We start from the raw sequence: 16,998 nt of genomic DNA, 5'->3' as shown, positions 1-16,998 counted from the left end.
CACCCCAGGCCATGCCTACGGCTGAGGGCAGCAGACTGAGCCGCCCGCACTCTTGTCCACTGGTGTTGGTGACTTGCAGCAGAAGGCCAGAGGACCAAGGTAAGCATGCCATGAATTGCCAGCACGAGCTGACGATTGTCGGGTCTTGGTGGTGCTGCGAGGTGTGCCCATTCGTGCCTCCAGACCTGTCTGCACCCGCCTCTAGCAGACTTAGGTCCTCAAGGTGCTCCCGCCTTCCAGGCATGGACCCATTGCAACCTCCCTTTCCCAGATGGGGCACGTCTGGGCAGTTCTCGCACTCCCCAACACCCACCCTGGCTTGAGAGGAGACCTACCTCTGAAAGTCTCTGGGCCAGGCCACTCCAGCGTGCTTGGATCGATGATGATTCCCAGTCAATCATTCCTTGGAAAAGCTGAACAAAATGAGTGAAAACTCAGTACCACCGCTCTCATCGAGACTGAGGTCCTGCACCTTGGGTCACCCAGGTCCTCTGGGAGTAGGATACGGGCTTGCCAACCACTCCCCTGCTCCTGCCCTCCTCCAGCACTGGCCTGACTCAGTCCCTCCCGATGGCGATGGCCTTGTTCTTTCACGGCTCTGCTAGCGGTCATGGGCAACGTTTAGGCAGAATATTGGAGGCTCTCTGGGAATCTTTCCTTGCTCTTGCCTCCTTGAGATCCTGAGAGGGAGTGGCTAGGTGCTCTGGCTCCTGGAGGGCCCTTGCAAACAATGGCAGTCTGTGTAGCTGAAACAGGTGGAAGAAGGTCCATTCAACATTGTCCCGGTCACTGGGAGGTTCAGGCCCAGCGGGGAGACCTCCAAGGAAGCTGTCAGGTTGGTGGCAGCCCCACAGAGTAGCCGCTGAGAGGGATTCGAGGTGAAGTGAGCTGCTGCCCAGGGAATGCGACCTGGGACGTGGTTCCTTCAGGCCTATCCGGCCGTGGTCTCTTCTGTTGCTTGGAATCCAATGGGGAGTTGGATAGATGGAGACAGAGAGAGATTCTGTGGCTTGGTACACTCAAGGTACTCAGGGAGTGTTCCCAGTCCTGATAGGGCAAAGCCCAAAACTTTGAGGGGGATGACAGATTCCATAGCCCCCCAACTCCAGTCTCACATTCCACCCAGCTATGTGCTCTCAGACTTGGGGCTCTTGGCAAGAAGTCACTGGCAGAAACAGGAGACTTTCCTACACGTGCCTCAAAGAGTTGTGCCGAGTTGTGCCGAGCTGTGCCGAAACTGGAAATCGGGAAGCCTTTGGTGGGGGGTAGGCCGTTTGCCTTGACAGTAGGGTCACACATGCATGGCTCCTGGTGGAGGACCAATTTGAGAAGGTCCCTTTGTCCGATCCATGAAACTAGGGGTCCTGCCTTGGCTCTGGCCAATCTCAAAGCCAGGACGGTCCAGATTTGTGAATAGCATTCTTCACCAGGGTCGCTTTCTTCTAGAAGGGACTGTTTGGGGTCCAGCCATGGCTCCCATGGCAAAATTCCTTGGGGTGCCAGCTTGTAGTTCAAGCGAGGCTGGCTAGAGAGCCTTACTATTGAGCAGGGGCGTCTGCCAAAGCTGCTTGTGCTTGCAAGGTTGCTTTCCAGGCAATCAGAAGGCTTGGGCGTTGCAAGGTGTCTGGGGAGATGTCCGGTTCTTCTGGTTACCCTTGCGGTACCACAGGAGGTTGCATCTATTACCCCAGTGTTGAGGCTTGCAGTCCAAATTGGAGGATTCTCGAACTCGGCTTGCCATGAAGAGAGACTGTCAGAGGGCGGCAACCAGTCAGAGGCGTCCCTGTCAGAGAAGGAGATAGAGACAGAGATGGTAATGGAGAAAGAGACAGAAAGACAAAGAGACAAGGCCAAAAGGAGAGCGAGAGTTCCAAAGAAAGTGTTGCCTTGCTAGGCTGCACAGCATCTCCTAGAGTGAAGTCCTGTGGGGAAGGCTTAGTGCACTTTGACCTCAGGCCCTTTGCATTAGCAAGAGAGAGGTTTGCAGGTGCCAGTAGCCCTGGCTGTCAGTTTGTCAGACCTGGTCAGGGAATAGGAGGCAAGGTTTGCTCAGGGAACATGTCCAAAGAGAGCTGAGTCCTGAGGCTTGAGCTTGAGTATGCCAGGCGGGCGTGACCTTGTTAGTGAATCCAGTGAGCTGGTTTCCGGGCTGACTTTAGTCAGAGCAGCCTCTGAGGATATTTATTTATTTATTTATGTATTTATTTATTTATTTATTTATTTTTTGAGTGAGAGAATGCTTGCTGGTGTTGCAGTAGCTGGATGCGTCGGGCGGACAGATATTTGTGGAATGGCTGCAGAGAGGGCCAAATATCACCTTCAAGGCCACGCAGGGTGCCAGGGTCGGGGCAAGCCCTGAGACTTGACCAGTTTGCTGTCGGTCGTCTGGCAAACCATGCTGGAGGGTTTGGGCAGAGCAGGGGAGCTGGCAGAACACTTGTTGCCCGATCGTCCCACTGAGACCCACCAGCCCAAGCCCTCCCAGAGCCAGTGTCATGGCTCCCAGTGTAACGAGGGCCTGTGCTTTTATGTCTTCACAGTGTTGCATCTGTGGCACGCATGGCCACAGGGCAGAGAGAATGGCCCAGCACCCCAGGCCATGCCTACGGCTGAGGGCAGCAGACTGAGCCGCCCGCACTCTTGTCCACTGGTGTTGGTGACTTGCAGCAGAAGGCCAGAGGACCAAGGTAAGCATGCCATGAATTGCCAGCACGAGCTGACGATTGTCGGGTCTTGGTGGTGCTGCGAGGTGTGCCCATTCGTGCCTCCAGACCTGTCTGCACCCGCCTCTAGCAGACTTAGGTCCTCAAGGTGCTCCCGCCTTCCAGGCATGGACCCATTGCAACCTCCCTTTCCCAGATGGGGCACGTCTGGGCAGTTCTCGCACTCCCCAACACCCACCCTGGCTTGAGAGGAGACCTACCTCTGAAAGTCTCTGGGCCAGGCCACTCCAGCGTGCTTGGATCGATGATGATTCCCAGTCAATCATTCCTTGGAAAAGCTGAACAAAATGAGTGAAAACTCAGTACCACCGCTCTCATCGAGACTGAGGTCCTGCACCTTGGGTCACCCAGGTCCTCTGGGAGTAGGATACGGGCTTGCCAACCACTCCCCTGCTCCTGCCCTCCTCCAGCACTGGCCTGACTCAGTCCCTCCCGATGGCGATGGCCTTGTTCTTTCACGGCTCTGCTAGCGGTCATGGGCAACGTTTAGGCAGAATATTGGAGGCTCTCTGGGAATCTTTCCTTGCTCTTGCCTCCTTGAGATCCTGAGAGGGAGTGGCTAGGTGCTCTGGCTCCTGGAGGGCCCTTGCAAACAATGGCAGTCTGTGTAGCTGAAACAGGTGGAAGAAGGTCCATTCAACATTGTCCCGGTCACTGGGAGGTTCAGGCCCAGCGGGGAGACCTCCAAGGAAGCTGTCAGGTTGGTGGCAGCCCCACAGAGTAGCCGCTGAGAGGGATTCGAGGTGAAGTGAGCTGCTGCCCAGGGAATGCGACCTGGGACGTGGTTCCTTCAGGCCTATCCGGCCGTGGTCTCTTCTGTTGCTTGGAATCCAATGGGGAGTTGGATAGATGGAGACAGAGAGAGATTCTGTGGCTTGGTACACTCAAGGTACTCAGGGAGTGTTCCCAGTCCTGATAGGGCAAAGCCCAAAACTTTGAGGGGGATGACAGATTCCATAGCCCCCCAACTCCAGTCTCACATTCCACCCAGCTATGTGCTCTCAGACTTGGGGCTCTTGGCAAGAAGTCACTGGCAGAAACAGGAGACTTTCCTACACGTGCCTCAAAGAGTTGTGCCGAGTTGTGCCGAGCTGTGCCGAAACTGGAAATCGGGAAGCCTTTGGTGGGGGGTAGGCCGTTTGCCTTGACAGTAGGGTCACACATGCATGGCTCCTGGTGGAGGACCAATTTGAGAAGGTCCCTTTGTCCGATCCATGAAACTAGGGGTCCTGCCTTGGCTCTGGCCAATCTCAAAGCCAGGACGGTCCAGATTTGTGAATAGCATTCTTCACCAGGGTCGCTTTCTTCTAGAAGGGACTGTTTGGGGTCCAGCCATGGCTCCCATGGCAAAATTCCTTGGGGTGCCAGCTTGTAGTTCAAGCGAGGCTGGCTAGAGAGCCTTACTATTGAGCAGGGGCGTCTGCCAAAGCTGCTTGTGCTTGCAAGGTTGCTTTCCAGGCAATCAGAAGGCTTGGGCGTTGCAAGGTGTCTGGGGAGATGTCCGGTTCTTCTGGTTACCCTTGCGGTACCACAGGAGGTTGCATCTATTACCCCAGTGTTGAGGCTTGCAGTCCAAATTGGAGGATTCTCGAACTCGGCTTGCCATGAAGAGAGACTGTCAGAGGGCGGCAACCAGTCAGAGGCGTCCCTGTCAGAGAAGGAGATAGAGACAGAGATGGTAATGGAGAAAGAGACAGAAAGACAAAGAGACAAGGCCAAAAGGAGAGCGAGAGTTCCAAAGAAAGTGTTGCCTTGCTAGGCTGCACAGCATCTCCTAGAGTGAAGTCCTGTGGGGAAGGCTTAGTGCACTTTGACCTCAGGCCCTTTGCATTAGCAAGAGAGAGGTTTACAGGTGCCAGTAGCCCTGGCTGTCAGTTTGTCAGACCTGGTCAGGGAATAGGAGGCAAGGTTTGCTCAGGGAACATGTCCAAAGAGAGCTGAGTCCTGAGGCTTGAGCTTGAGTATGCCAGGCGGGCGTGACCTTGTTAGTGAATCCAGTGAGCTGGTTTCCGGGCTGACTTTAGTCAGAGCAGCCTCTGAGGATATTTATTTATTTATTTATGTATTTATTTATTTATTTATTTATTTTTTGAGTGAGAGAATGCTTGCTGGTGTTGCAGTAGCTGGATGCGTCGGGCGGACAGATATTTGTGGAATGGCTGCAGAGAGGGCCAAATATCACCTTCAAGGCCACGCAGGGTGCCAGGGTCGGGGCAAGCCCTGAGACTTGACCAGTTTGCTGTCGGTCGTCTGGCAAACCATGCTGGAGGGTTTGGGCAGAGCAGGGGAGCTGGCAGAACACTTGTTGCCCGATCGTCCCACTGAGACCCACCAGCCCAAGCCCTCCCAGAGCCAGTGTCATGGCTCCCAGTGTAACGAGGGCCTGTGCTTTTATGTCTTCACAGTGTTGCATCTGTGGCACGCATGGCCACAGGGCAGAGAGAATGGCCCAGCACCCCAGGCCATGCCTACGGCTGAGGGCAGCAGACTGAGCCGCCCGCACTCTTGTCCACTGGTGTTGGTGACTTGCAGCAGAAGGCCAGAGGACCAAGGTAAGCATGCCATGAATTGCCAGCACGAGCTGACGATTGTCGGGTCTTGGTGGTGCTGCGAGGTGTGCCCATTCGTGCCTCCAGACCTGTCTGCACCCGCCTCTAGCAGACTTAGGTCCTCAAGGTGCTCCCGCCTTCCAGGCATGGACCCATTGCAACCTCCCTTTCCCAGATGGGGCACGTCTGGGCAGTTCTCGCACTCCCCAACACCCACCCTGGCTTGAGAGGAGACCTACCTCTGAAAGTCTCTGGGCCAGGCCACTCCAGCGTGCTTGGATCGATGATGATTCCCAGTCAATCATTCCTTGGAAAAGCTGAACAAAATGAGTGAAAACTCAGTACCACCGCTCTCATCGAGACTGAGGTCCTGCACCTTGGGTCACCCAGGTCCTCTGGGAGTAGGATACGGGCTTGCCAACCACTCCCCTGCTCCTGCCCTCCTCCAGCACTGGCCTGACTCAGTCCCTCCCGATGGCGATGGCCTTGTTCTTTCACGGCTCTGCTAGCGGTCATGGGCAACGTTTAGGCAGAATATTGGAGGCTCTCTGGGAATCTTTCCTTGCTCTTGCCTCCTTGAGATCCTGAGAGGGAGTGGCTAGGTGCTCTGGCTCCTGGAGGGCCCTTGCAAACAATGGCAGTCTGTGTAGCTGAAACAGGTGGAAGAAGGTCCATTCAACATTGTCCCGGTCACTGGGAGGTTCAGGCCCAGCGGGGAGACCTCCAAGGAAGCTGTCAGGTTGGTGGCAGCCCCACAGAGTAGCCGCTGAGAGGGATTCGAGGTGAAGTGAGCTGCTGCCCAGGGAATGCGACCTGGGACGTGGTTCCTTCAGGCCTATCCGGCCGTGGTCTCTTCTGTTGCTTGGAATCCAATGGGGAGTTGGATAGATGGAGACAGAGAGAGATTCTGTGGCTTGGTACACTCAAGGTACTCAGGGAGTGTTCCCAGTCCTGATAGGGCAAAGCCCAAAACTTTGAGGGGGATGACAGATTCCATAGCCCCCCAACTCCAGTCTCACATTCCACCCAGCTATGTGCTCTCAGACTTGGGGCTCTTGGCAAGAAGTCACTGGCAGAAACAGGAGACTTTCCTACACGTGCCTCAAAGAGTTGTGCCGAGTTGTGCCGAGCTGTGCCGAAACTGGAAATCGGGAAGCCTTTGGTGGGGGGTAGGCCGTTTGCCTTGACAGTAGGGTCACACATGCATGGCTCCTGGTGGAGGACCAATTTGAGAAGGTCCCTTTGTCCGATCCATGAAACTAGGGGTCCTGCCTTGGCTCTGGCCAATCTCAAAGCCAGGACGGTCCAGATTTGTGAATAGCATTCTTCACCAGGGTCGCTTTCTTCTAGAAGGGACTGTTTGGGGTCCAGCCATGGCTCCCATGGCAAAATTCCTTGGGGTGCCAGCTTGTAGTTCAAGCGAGGCTGGCTAGAGAGCCTTACTAATTGAGCAGGGGCGTCTGCCAAAGCTGCTTGTGCTTGCAAGGTTGCTTTCCAGGCAATCAGAAGGCTTGGGCGTTGCAAGGTGTCTGGGGAGATGTCCGGTTCTTCTGGTTACCCTTGCGGTACCACAGGAGGTTGCATCTATTACCCCAGTGTTGAGGCTTGCAGTCCAAATTGGAGGATTCTCGAACTCGGCTTGCCATGAAGAGAGACTGTCAGAGGGCGGCAACCAGTCAGAGGCGTCCCTGTCAGAGAAGGAGATAGAGACAGAGATGGTAATGGAGAAAGAGGCAGAAAGACAAAGAGACAAGGCCAAAAGGAGAGCGAGAGTTCCAAAGAAAGTGTTGCCTTGCTAGGCTGCATAGCATCTCCTAGAGTGAAGTCCTGTGGGGAAGGCTTAGTGCACTTTGACCTCAGGCCCTTTGCATTAGCAAGAGAGAGGTTTGCAGGTGCCAGTAGCCCTGGCTGTCAGTTTGTCAGACCTGGTCAGGGAATAGGAGGCAAGGTTTGCTCAGGGAACATGTCCAAAGAGAGCTGAGTCCTGAGGCTTGAGCTTGAGTATGCCAGGCGGGCGTGACCTTGTTAGTGAATCCAGTGAGCTGGTTTCCGGGCTGACTTTAGTCAGAGCAGCCTCTGAGGATATTTATTTATTTATTTATGTATTTATTTATTTATTTATTTATTTATTTATTTATTTATTTTTTGAGTGAGAGAATGCTTGCTGGTGTTGCAGTAGCTGGATGCGTCGGGCGGACAGATATTTGTGGAATGGCTGCAGAGAGGGCCAAATATCACCTTCAAGGCCACGCAGGGTGCCAGGGTCGGGGCAAGCCCTGAGACTTGACCAGTTTGCTGTCGGTCGTCTGGCAAACCATGCTGGAGGGTTTGCGCAGAGCAGGGGAGCTGGCAGAACACTTGTTGCCCGATTGTCCCACGGAGACCCACCAGCCCAAGCCCTCCCAGAGCCAGTGTCATGGCTCCCAGTGTAACGAGGGCCTGTGCTTTTATGTCTTCACAGTGTTGCATCTGTGGCACGCATGGCCACAGGGCAGAGAGAATGGCCCAGCACCCCAGGCCATGCCTACGGCTGAGGGCAGCAGACTGAGCCGCCCGCACTCTTGTCCACTGGTGTTGGTGACTTGCAGCAGAAGGCCAGAGGACCAAGGTAAGCATGCCATGAATTGCCAGCACGAGCTGACGATTGTCGGGTCTTGGTGGTGCTGCGAGGTGTGCCCATTCGTGCCTCCAGACCTGTCTGCACCCGCCTCTAGCAGACTTAGGTCCTCAAGGTGCTCCCGCCTTCCAGGCATGGACCCATTGCAACCTCCCTTTCCCAGATGGGGCACGTCTGGGCAGTTCTCGCACTCCCCAACACCCACCCTGGCTTGAGAGGAGACCTACCTCTGAAAGTCTCTGGGCCAGGCCACTCCAGCGTGCTTGGATCGATGATGATTCCCAGTCAATCATTCCTTGGAAAAGCTGAACAAAATGAGTGAAAACTCAGTACCACCGCTCTCATCGAGACTGAGGTCCTGCACCTTGGGTCACCCAGGTCCTCTGGGAGTAGGATACGGGCTTGCCAACCACTCCCCTGCTCCTGCCCTCCTCCAGCACTGGCCTGACTCAGTCCCTCCCGATGGCGATGGCCTTGTTCTTTCACGGCTCTGCTAGCGGTCATGGGCAACGTTTAGGCAGAATATTGGAGGCTCTCTGGGAATCTTTCCTTGCTCTTGCCTCCTTGAGATCCTGAGAGGGAGTGGCTAGGTGCTCTGGCTCCTGGAGGGCCCTTGCAAACAATGGCAGTCTGTGTAGCTGAAACAGGTGGAAGAAGGTCCATTCAACATTGTCCCGGTCACTGGGAGGTTCAGGCCCAGCGGGGAGACCTCCAAGGAAGCTGTCAGGTTGGTGGCAGCCCCACAGAGTAGCCGCTGAGAGGGATTCTGAGGTGAAGTGAGCTGCTGCCCAGGGAATGCGACCTGGGACGTGGTTCCTTCAGGCCTATCCGGCCGTGGTCTCTTCTGTTGCTTGGAATCCAATGGGGAGTTGGATAGATGGAGACAGAGAGAGATTCTGTGGCTTGGTACACTCAAGGTACTCAGGGAGTGTTCCCAGTCCTGATAGGGCAAAGCCCAAAACTTTGAGGGGGATGACAGATTCCATAGCCCCCCAACTCCAGTCTCACATTCCACCCAGCTATGTGCTCTCAGACTTGGGGCTCTTGGCAAGAAGTCACTGGCAGAAACAGGAGACTTTCCTACACATGCCTCAAAGAGTTGTGCCGAGCTGTGCCGAAACTGGAAATCGGGAAGCCTTTGGTGGGGGGTAGGCCGTTTGCCTTGACAGTAAGGTCACACATGCATGGCTCCTGGTGGAGGACCAATTTGCGAAGGTCTTTTTGTCCGATCCATGAAACTAGAGGTCCTGCCTTGGCACTGGCCAATCTCAAAGCCAGGACGGTCCAGATTTGTGAATAGCATTCTTCACCAGGGTCGCTTTCTTCTAGAAGGGACTGTTTGGGGTCCAGCCATGGCTCCCATGGCAAAATTCCTTGGGGTGCCAGCTTGTAGTTCAAGCGAGGCTGGCTAGAGAGCCTTACTTTTGAGCAGGGGCGTCTGCCAAAGCTGCTTGTGCTTGCATGGTTGCTTTCCAGGGAATCCAAAGCCTTGGGTGTTGCAAGGTGTCTTGGGAGATGTCCGGTTCTTCTGGTTACCCTTTAGGTACCACAGGAGGTTGCATCTATTGCCCCAGTGTTGACGCTTGCAGTCCAAATTGGAGGATTCTCGAACTCGGCTTGCCATGAAGAGAGACTGTCAGAGAGCGGCAACCAGTCAGAGGCGTCGGTGTCAGAGAAGGAGATAGAGACAGAGATGGTAATGGAGAAAGAGACAGAAAGACAAAGAGACAGGGCCAAATGGAGAGCCAGAGTTCAAAAGAAAGTGTTGCCTTCTAGGCTGCATAGCATCTCCTAGAGTGAAGTCCTGTGGGGAAGGCTTAGTGCACTTTGACCTCAGGCCCTTTGCATTAGCATAGAGAGGTTTGCAGGTGCCAGTAGCCCTGGCTGTCAGTTTGTCAGACCTGGTCAGGGAATAGGAGGCAAGGTTGGCTCAGGGAACATGTCCAAAGAGAGCTGAGTCCTGAGGCTTGAGCTTGAGTCTGCCAGGCGGGCGTGACCTTGTTAGTGAATCCAGTGAGCTGGTTTCCGGGCTGACTTTAGTCAGAGCAGCCTCTGAGGATATTTATTTATTTATTTATTTATTTATTTTTTGAGTGAGAGACTGCTTGCTGGTGTTGCAGTAGCTGGATGCGTCGGGCGGACAGATATTTGTGGAATGGCTGCAGAGAGGGCCAAATATCACCTTCAAGGCCACACAGGGTGCCAGGGTTGGGGCAAGCCCTAAGACTTGACCAGTTTGCTGTCGGTCGTCTGGTAAACCATGCTGGAGGGTTTGGGCAGAGCAGGGGAGCTGGCAGAACACTTGTTGCCCGATCGTCCCACTGAGACCCACCAGCCCAAGCCCTCCCAGAGCCAGTGTCATGGCTCCCAGTGTAACGAGGGCCTGTGCTTTTATGTCTTCACAGTGTTGCATCTGTGGCACGCATGGCCACAGGGCAGAGAGAATGGCCCAGCACCCCAGGCCATGCCTACGGCTGAGGGCAGCAGACTGAGCCGCCCGCACTCTTGTCCACTGGTGTTGGTGACTTGCAGCAGAAGGCCAGACGACCAAGGTAAGCATGACATGAATTGCTAACACAAGCTGACGATTGTCAGGTCTTTTGGTCCTGCTAGGTGTGCCCATTCGTGCCTCCATAACTGTCTGCACTGGCCTCTAGCAGCGTTAAATCTTTAGGGTCCTCACCCACAATCTGCTTTAGGAAATAACACTAGCTAGCCAAAATTCAGTTGATCCATGCAGGTACCTGACTTCCATCCATTGATTCACTGAGAGAAATGAGAATCAGTTTTAGTGTTCCAACTGATAGCCGAACCCTTTTTGGCTCTTTAGCTCTAATTCAACAACCCTCTTGCACTCTTGATGGTATTATTGTTCAACAAATCACCTCTTTTCTTCTTTCTAAACATGTCATCCTGGAACTTTCCTAGCAGAAACTGCAGCACCTTCTCAGAGAAGTGTACCATAAGCCCTAGGAAGGAGACAATCATAGATTTCTTAGATTTAGCGCTCCAAGCGTTCTGCAAGCCTCTCCTTGGTTAGCCTCTTTGGTATTTGTGAGTGCTTCTGTGAAGTTGAAATGAGAGGGAAGGAAGATATATACTGGAACCTTGGGTGTCCTTGTTATAGAAAAAAGAGAAATATAAGAACACTCATGTCCCTCTCATTCAGAGTTTAGGGATTCCAGATATAAATCTTATCTCCTGACTGGATTGCAGGGAGATAAATATTATTTACTGTTATAGTTGTAGGTCTGATTTGGGATTTCCAGATACTTGGGTCCCAAAACAAGGAAATGGATCAAGAGCATGTGTATAGTGATATAAACAGACAGTTCATTTAGGATGAAATGCACTCACTAGAGCAGAAGCAGGTCAGGGAGCTAGGAAAGAGTAGAAACTTACTTAAAGTTCATTTACTTTTTTTTTCTTATGCATTGTTTGTTGACTCCATTTAGGTGGGTGTCAGTCTTTCTACAAACTGGCTATTTGGTATATTAATTTAAATGAAACTTTCCTCACTGGTGCCGCCTTCATCTTCATTTGTAATTTCATACTTAAGCTAGGTAAAGTTGCAAATAACTAGGCAGTCCCTTTGGAAGTATGCTCCTGCCCATTCTCCTGAAAATCAAATTGGCCCTTTGGCTTCTAGATGGAATTTTAGCATTTTCCTACTTATTTCAGCAGAGACATGGAAAATTAAAACTTCTTTTTTTTTTATTCTTCTCACATACATTACATCTTGACCAGTTTCCCTTTTATCTACTCTTCCCAGTCCCCTAGACCTTCTCCCTCAGATCTACTCTTCTTCCATTTCCCTTCATAAAAGAGCTGGCATCCCAGAGATATCAACCAAACACAGCATAATAAGTTGTAATAATATTAGGCACAAATCCTCATAATAAGGCAAGACAAAGCAAGCTGGTGTGAGGGAAAGTGTCCTGAGTTCAGCCAAGATTCAGAGATCCACTTCCATTCTTAGGAGTCCCTCAAGAACATCAGGCTACATAACGAGAACATATATGAAGAGGATCTAGTTCACACCAATAGAGGCTGTGTTATTGTCACTTCAGTCTCCGTGAGTCCCTATGAGCCCCTATGAACCCCTATTAGCACTGCTTAGTTGATCATATAGATTATGTTTTCATGATGTCCTTTACCCCTCTACTGTAGGGTTCTCAAAGCTCCACCTAATGATTCAAATTCCTTAAGTAACTTTGTTGTTAATAGTTCTATTGCCAAAGGACTCTTTACACAATTGTCTGATTGTCTGGTTTCAAGGTATGCACAGGAGAATATCAATACTGTTAAAAAGCTAGATATCCATATGCAATATATTTGTGTGATACTCTTTTCTCATGCTGTATGTAAAATAAACTTAATGGGCTAAAATTTTAAAAGTAAATGTAAACCTGTAAAATTACTAGAAGGAAGAAAGAGTAAAGTGTGACTTCCCTAGCATAGACAAAAACAAACAAAACAGACAACAACAAAATGATGTACAAATAGTATAACACAAATCTAAAAAGTTTCTCCTTAGTGACATGTGTAATGTTCAGAATGAAGAAATAGTCTATAGAATAAAAAAATTATAAACCATATATCTGACAAGGCTAGTTATCTAAATAATGTATTCAAACAACTTAAAAATTGGTAACCTAATTTAAAATTGTAAAAAAGATCTAGATAAACATGTAATCAGCAAATACATGAATAAATGTCAATACCCACTAATTATCAAAACAATGTAAATCAAAATTTCATCAAAATGCCACTTCAAGTATATTTGAGTGGCTATTATCAAATACAGAAAACATAAAAAAATGTTGCTGAGGATGCAAAACTTGTTAGAGTATTTGAGGCAGTTATTGAAAGACAGAGAGCAGAAAGTAAGGCTTGCTCTGACCTTAGGCAGGACCATGTTTATCCAAGACAAAGGAACATCTGGTCACTCACATGTGTGGATGGCCAAAAGTCTTTTAGCCTGAAATGATCAGAAGATAAGGAACATTTATATGGTAGGAATTTAAATTAATGCAGTCACTATGGAAAGCACCTTAGTGTTTCATTAAAAATGTCAAAAAATGTCATAGTATATCTACCACATGCTCAGCAAGTATAACCTTCAGGATAATATTTACAGTCATTGAAACTGGTATATTGGAAAGATACTGATGTATCATGTTAGCTTCAGACTCATTCATAGTTCTCATACAGATTCAACCTAACCATCCACTAAAAATGAATATCTAATTAGGATGTACATTAATCCTATCCAGCAAGGCTTTCATTTTTCTTATGATTGATTGGGTTGATTATTTGCATTGATCCATTTTCTTACATCTGATGTATATCTGTAGTTTTTTGTTTCATTTGTTTCAAGAGGATGCAATACTTACTAAAACAGTTTTAACATAAATTTTAAATTTTTTTTCTCACAACCACAATGTATAATCTAAGGGTGGTTGTTACCAGTTGATTGTCTTCTTATTCTATTCATGATTTTTCTTGAATATTTTCTTGTGTTTATACTATTCCTGATTTTACTTGTTCTTTTAATTTTTTAGGTCTTATTTGGTTAATTTTTAGTATTATAAAGTTCAGATCCTATATATAAATTTATATATACACACACATATAAATATCAGCATATGTTTGGATAAGAAATGTGCCCTATGGGCTGCATATATTGAGTACTTGGTGGTAATGTTGGGGGAGTTCTAGAACTTTCCGATATGGATTCCTGCTGGAAGTGGGATTTGAGAGTTTATAGCATCTCCATACATCCACTTTGTTTTCTCTGACTTGTGTTTGCCATTGAGGATATGATCTCTTAGCCCCTCACTACAAATGATCGCGGATATTCTTCCTTTACCAGTATGGTCTTTCCTTCTGAACCACAATCCAAAACAAACTCTTTATCCTATAGTTTGGTTTTGGTTATGGTATTTTACCACAGCAACAGAAAATTAACTAATATTGTCATGTGAGCTTTTCAGGTTTTACGGTTTTTAAATTTTATGTCAGGCTTTCATAGAACATGGTTGAGTTGTAATCTAATGATCAGAGCTGTTTCACTGTTGTTCGATCAGTTCACTTATCTGAAGTTCCTGTAGTGTGATACCAAATAGACTGAAATACCCTTTGGATGTGGGATTCTCCTCTGTATGCTGTGAATAAGAAACTCTTTGGCCTAAGATAGGACAAAAGTCTAGAGGTAGGCAGGGAAAAACTAAACTGAATTCTGAGAGAAGGAAGGTAGTTTAGGGATGCCATGTAGCCCCACCAGAGACAGACCGGATAGAACTTTACCTTGTAAGCCACAGCCATGTGGCAATATACAGATCAATAGAAATGGGTTAAATTAAGACGTAAGAGTTAACCAATAAGAAGCTAGAATTAATGGGCCAAGGAGTGACTTAATTAATACAGTTTCTATGTGGTTATTTTGGAGCTAAGATGCTGGGTGGTCAGAGAACAAACAGGTAACCTTCTTACAACACCCTTTCCCTGTAAGTAAAACAGAAAATCAAGAACATAGAAATGAAGAGAATGTGAACTCTGTCACTTAGCAAATGGCATTGAAAAATATATGAAGATAGGCTTCAGAAAGTGTCAACAATGTGGAGCCTCACAGGCAGTTTGAATAGTTAGTATCTGTTTTGCACTTTTTTTCTCTCTTTTTCTCCATTCTTGCAGCTCAACATGAATCCATCACTGAGAAGCACAGAGAAATGATAGTGAATATAATGAGACCAACAACTACTTCAAGGCTCAATGGCAACAAGGTATAACATCCGTATGACGTTAGTAATTCTTCTCAGAAAACCACAGCATTGCCTGTGGAAAGTAACCATGGGATTGGTCATCAGTTACGTAACATGACTCATGGTCTGCCAGATATATTAGGTTCAAGATCACTTTTATAAATGTGGTTACTGACAATGTGGATTGACAAAGATAAATCTCCTTGGCACCTGAACAAAATGATTAATTCCTTAAAATGCCTTATTTGTCAGCATTCAATTTAAACCATCTTCTTTCTTAACTTTTTTAAGCTCACTCGTGTCCGAACTGATACCACACTTAACATGTCCTATTGTCATGCTCAGAAACGCTGAAGCAGCTTCTTTTTCTGAGAAAGAACACAATGATATATTCTAGTTTCTTTCACTGTTTCTGTTTCCTATTGTTAATATTATCATTGTCAAGTATTTAGGAAAATTGCTAGTGATACAGTGAATACTATAAGACTGCCACTTTATTCTCTCTTGCAATTCCGGGACACTTCTTTCTTAAGACCCTTATATGGAAACTGTGTGTGCAGACTGATGGAAATGTTCCTCCTCATTGCTGTGATGAAGGGAAATTTGGCTTGCCTGAACATTTCTGAGACATCAGAAAGATGTCTAGAGAACCCCACTCTTAATTCTAGGTTAGAGAGTCATGATAAGAGAGACAGTGTGTTTCTTTGTCTACTGTGCCCACATCCAATTACTGTAATAGAGTTCAAATTTACTTTATTTTTTGTGAACTCTGCCTGAAATGCTGTGAGCATTTTTTGTTAAATGTTATGTAGCATACCCCGTTTTGTCCTCTATAAACTGGTAGCTTTGCAAGCTCATGGAATATGAATGTTGGAATCAATTTTAGAAAATTGTTCATTTATTCCTCCATAATGGCTTTTGGAAACTTCTTTGACAATTAATGAATCGTGTAAGCCTTAAATTTTAAGGTAGCATGATTTGGGTTTGAAAATACAGATTTTGGGGCCGGGCGATGGTGGCTCATGCCTTTAATCCAAGCACTTGGGAGGCAGAGGCAGGCGGATCTCTGTGAGTTCAAGACCAGCCTGGTCTACAGAGCTAGTTCTAGGATAGGCTCCAAAGCCACAGAGAAAACCTGTCTCGAAAAACCAAAAAAAAAAAAAAAAAAAAAAAAAGAAAATACAGATTTTGCTGTGTATTGTTGTTAATGGAATCTTAACCATTCCCAGGATGGTTCCATTTAATTTGCCTGGTAGAACTTGTTGGAAAATATTTGATCTGTTCAGGGGCTATAGACAAACACACTAACTATTGAAGAACATTGTAGGACATGAGTTAACATGGAGCCACATGTGAACCCTTTTATTTTGTAGGTAGGAGAACTAATGTCTCATCTTTCAATAGGATTAGGCTGTTGCCAAAGATCAGCAAGGACAAAGCACTGGAATTTTTATGAAAGTTTGTTTCTTCAGCATGAGATGAGAAGGAAAATATCAAGAGTGATATCTGATATTACATCTTCAGGGACTATTAGGAATTCTTAAATTGCTAAATAATTTTCTGTTTAAGTTACTGACATATTATCATTTTAATTATTACACAATAATAGTCTGTAAGATGCTGTTGGTTCAACAAAGATGCTCTATCGCTGTTACGAGGGAGTGGTCTTCATGACTGTATGTGGCCGGTCAGTAAGTCCCAACACAATGTGTTCTAGAGTGCTTAGATCCTGGTCCTTTTCTGAAGGTTCTTAAAAAACAAAACAACATGAACAAAACTTGTGTTTCAGGGATGGCATTGTGAAATCAAGTCTGTGAAAAGGAGTACCAACAGACAAAGTAAAACACAGATGGAGAACTTAGTTTCCATCTCCCCTTGTACACCCAGTAAGAACAGTAGTATTGGAAACCCACATACTTACATAAATAAGAAAAACTAACTGGGTAGTGATCTGTGTATACTTGATAAGAGTACAGTAATGGTACGTAGTACTCGGCCTATAGAACAATTTTATATATATATGGTAAGGAGACACTGGAATATTAGGTCTTGAAGAGAGAAAAAAGAAAAAGTTATTGTTCCAACCTATATTTTAGATATTCACCCTTTTTCATGACATATTGGGTTTTTTTCCCATGGTGCTTGCTTTTCTTAAAGCAAGAAAAACTGCCTCATTTTTAACTGAATATTGTTTTCATCCTTCCTTCCTTCCTTCCTTCCTTCCTTCCTTCCTTCCTTCCTTCCCTTTATTCCCTTCATTCCCTCCCTCCCTCCCTTCCTCCCTCCCTCCTTCCCTCCCTGGCTCCCTCTCTTCCTTGCTTCCTTTTGTTCTTTGCATTTTGGTT

At 47.7% G+C, this 16,998-nt stretch overlaps 1 long non-coding RNA gene and 4 other non-coding genes across 6 annotated transcripts in view; all 5 read left to right on the top strand.

The window, feature by feature from the left end:
• Positions 1-373: 373 nt before the first annotated feature.
• On the top strand, positions 374-467 carry LOC130865699 (small nucleolar RNA SNORD116). Its single transcript, XR_009056246.1, has one exon. It is a non-coding gene; the product is annotated as a small nucleolar RNA SNORD116 (small nucleolar RNA).
• A 2,494-nt stretch (positions 468-2,961) lies between these two features.
• Positions 2,962-3,055, top strand: LOC130865698 (small nucleolar RNA SNORD116). The gene has a single exon (XR_009056245.1). It is a non-coding gene; the product is annotated as a small nucleolar RNA SNORD116 (small nucleolar RNA).
• A 2,494-nt stretch (positions 3,056-5,549) lies between these two features.
• On the top strand, positions 5,550-5,643 carry LOC130865697 (small nucleolar RNA SNORD116). Its single transcript, XR_009056244.1, has one exon. It is a non-coding gene; the product is annotated as a small nucleolar RNA SNORD116 (small nucleolar RNA).
• A 2,511-nt stretch (positions 5,644-8,154) lies between these two features.
• LOC130865696 (small nucleolar RNA SNORD116) lies at positions 8,155-8,248 on the top strand. Its single transcript, XR_009056243.1, has one exon. It is a non-coding gene; the product is annotated as a small nucleolar RNA SNORD116 (small nucleolar RNA).
• A 2,062-nt stretch (positions 8,249-10,310) lies between these two features.
• Positions 10,311-16,998, top strand: part of LOC130865051 (uncharacterized) — a 129,164-nt gene continuing 122,476 nt past the window's right edge. For both annotated transcript variants that reach the window (XR_009056061.1, XR_009056060.1), the window contains exons 1-2: positions 10,311-10,441; positions 14,586-14,674. This is a non-coding gene — a long non-coding RNA (uncharacterized LOC130865051). The remainder of the gene's footprint in view (positions 10,442-14,585; positions 14,675-16,998) is intronic.

This window comes from Chionomys nivalis, chromosome 23, assembly GCF_950005125.1.
Source record: "Chionomys nivalis chromosome 23, mChiNiv1.1, whole genome shotgun sequence".
In the NCBI taxonomy this organism is placed as follows: Eukaryota; Metazoa; Chordata; class Mammalia; order Rodentia; family Cricetidae; genus Chionomys; species Chionomys nivalis.
This window is presented reverse-complemented; position numbering and strand designations above follow the sequence as displayed.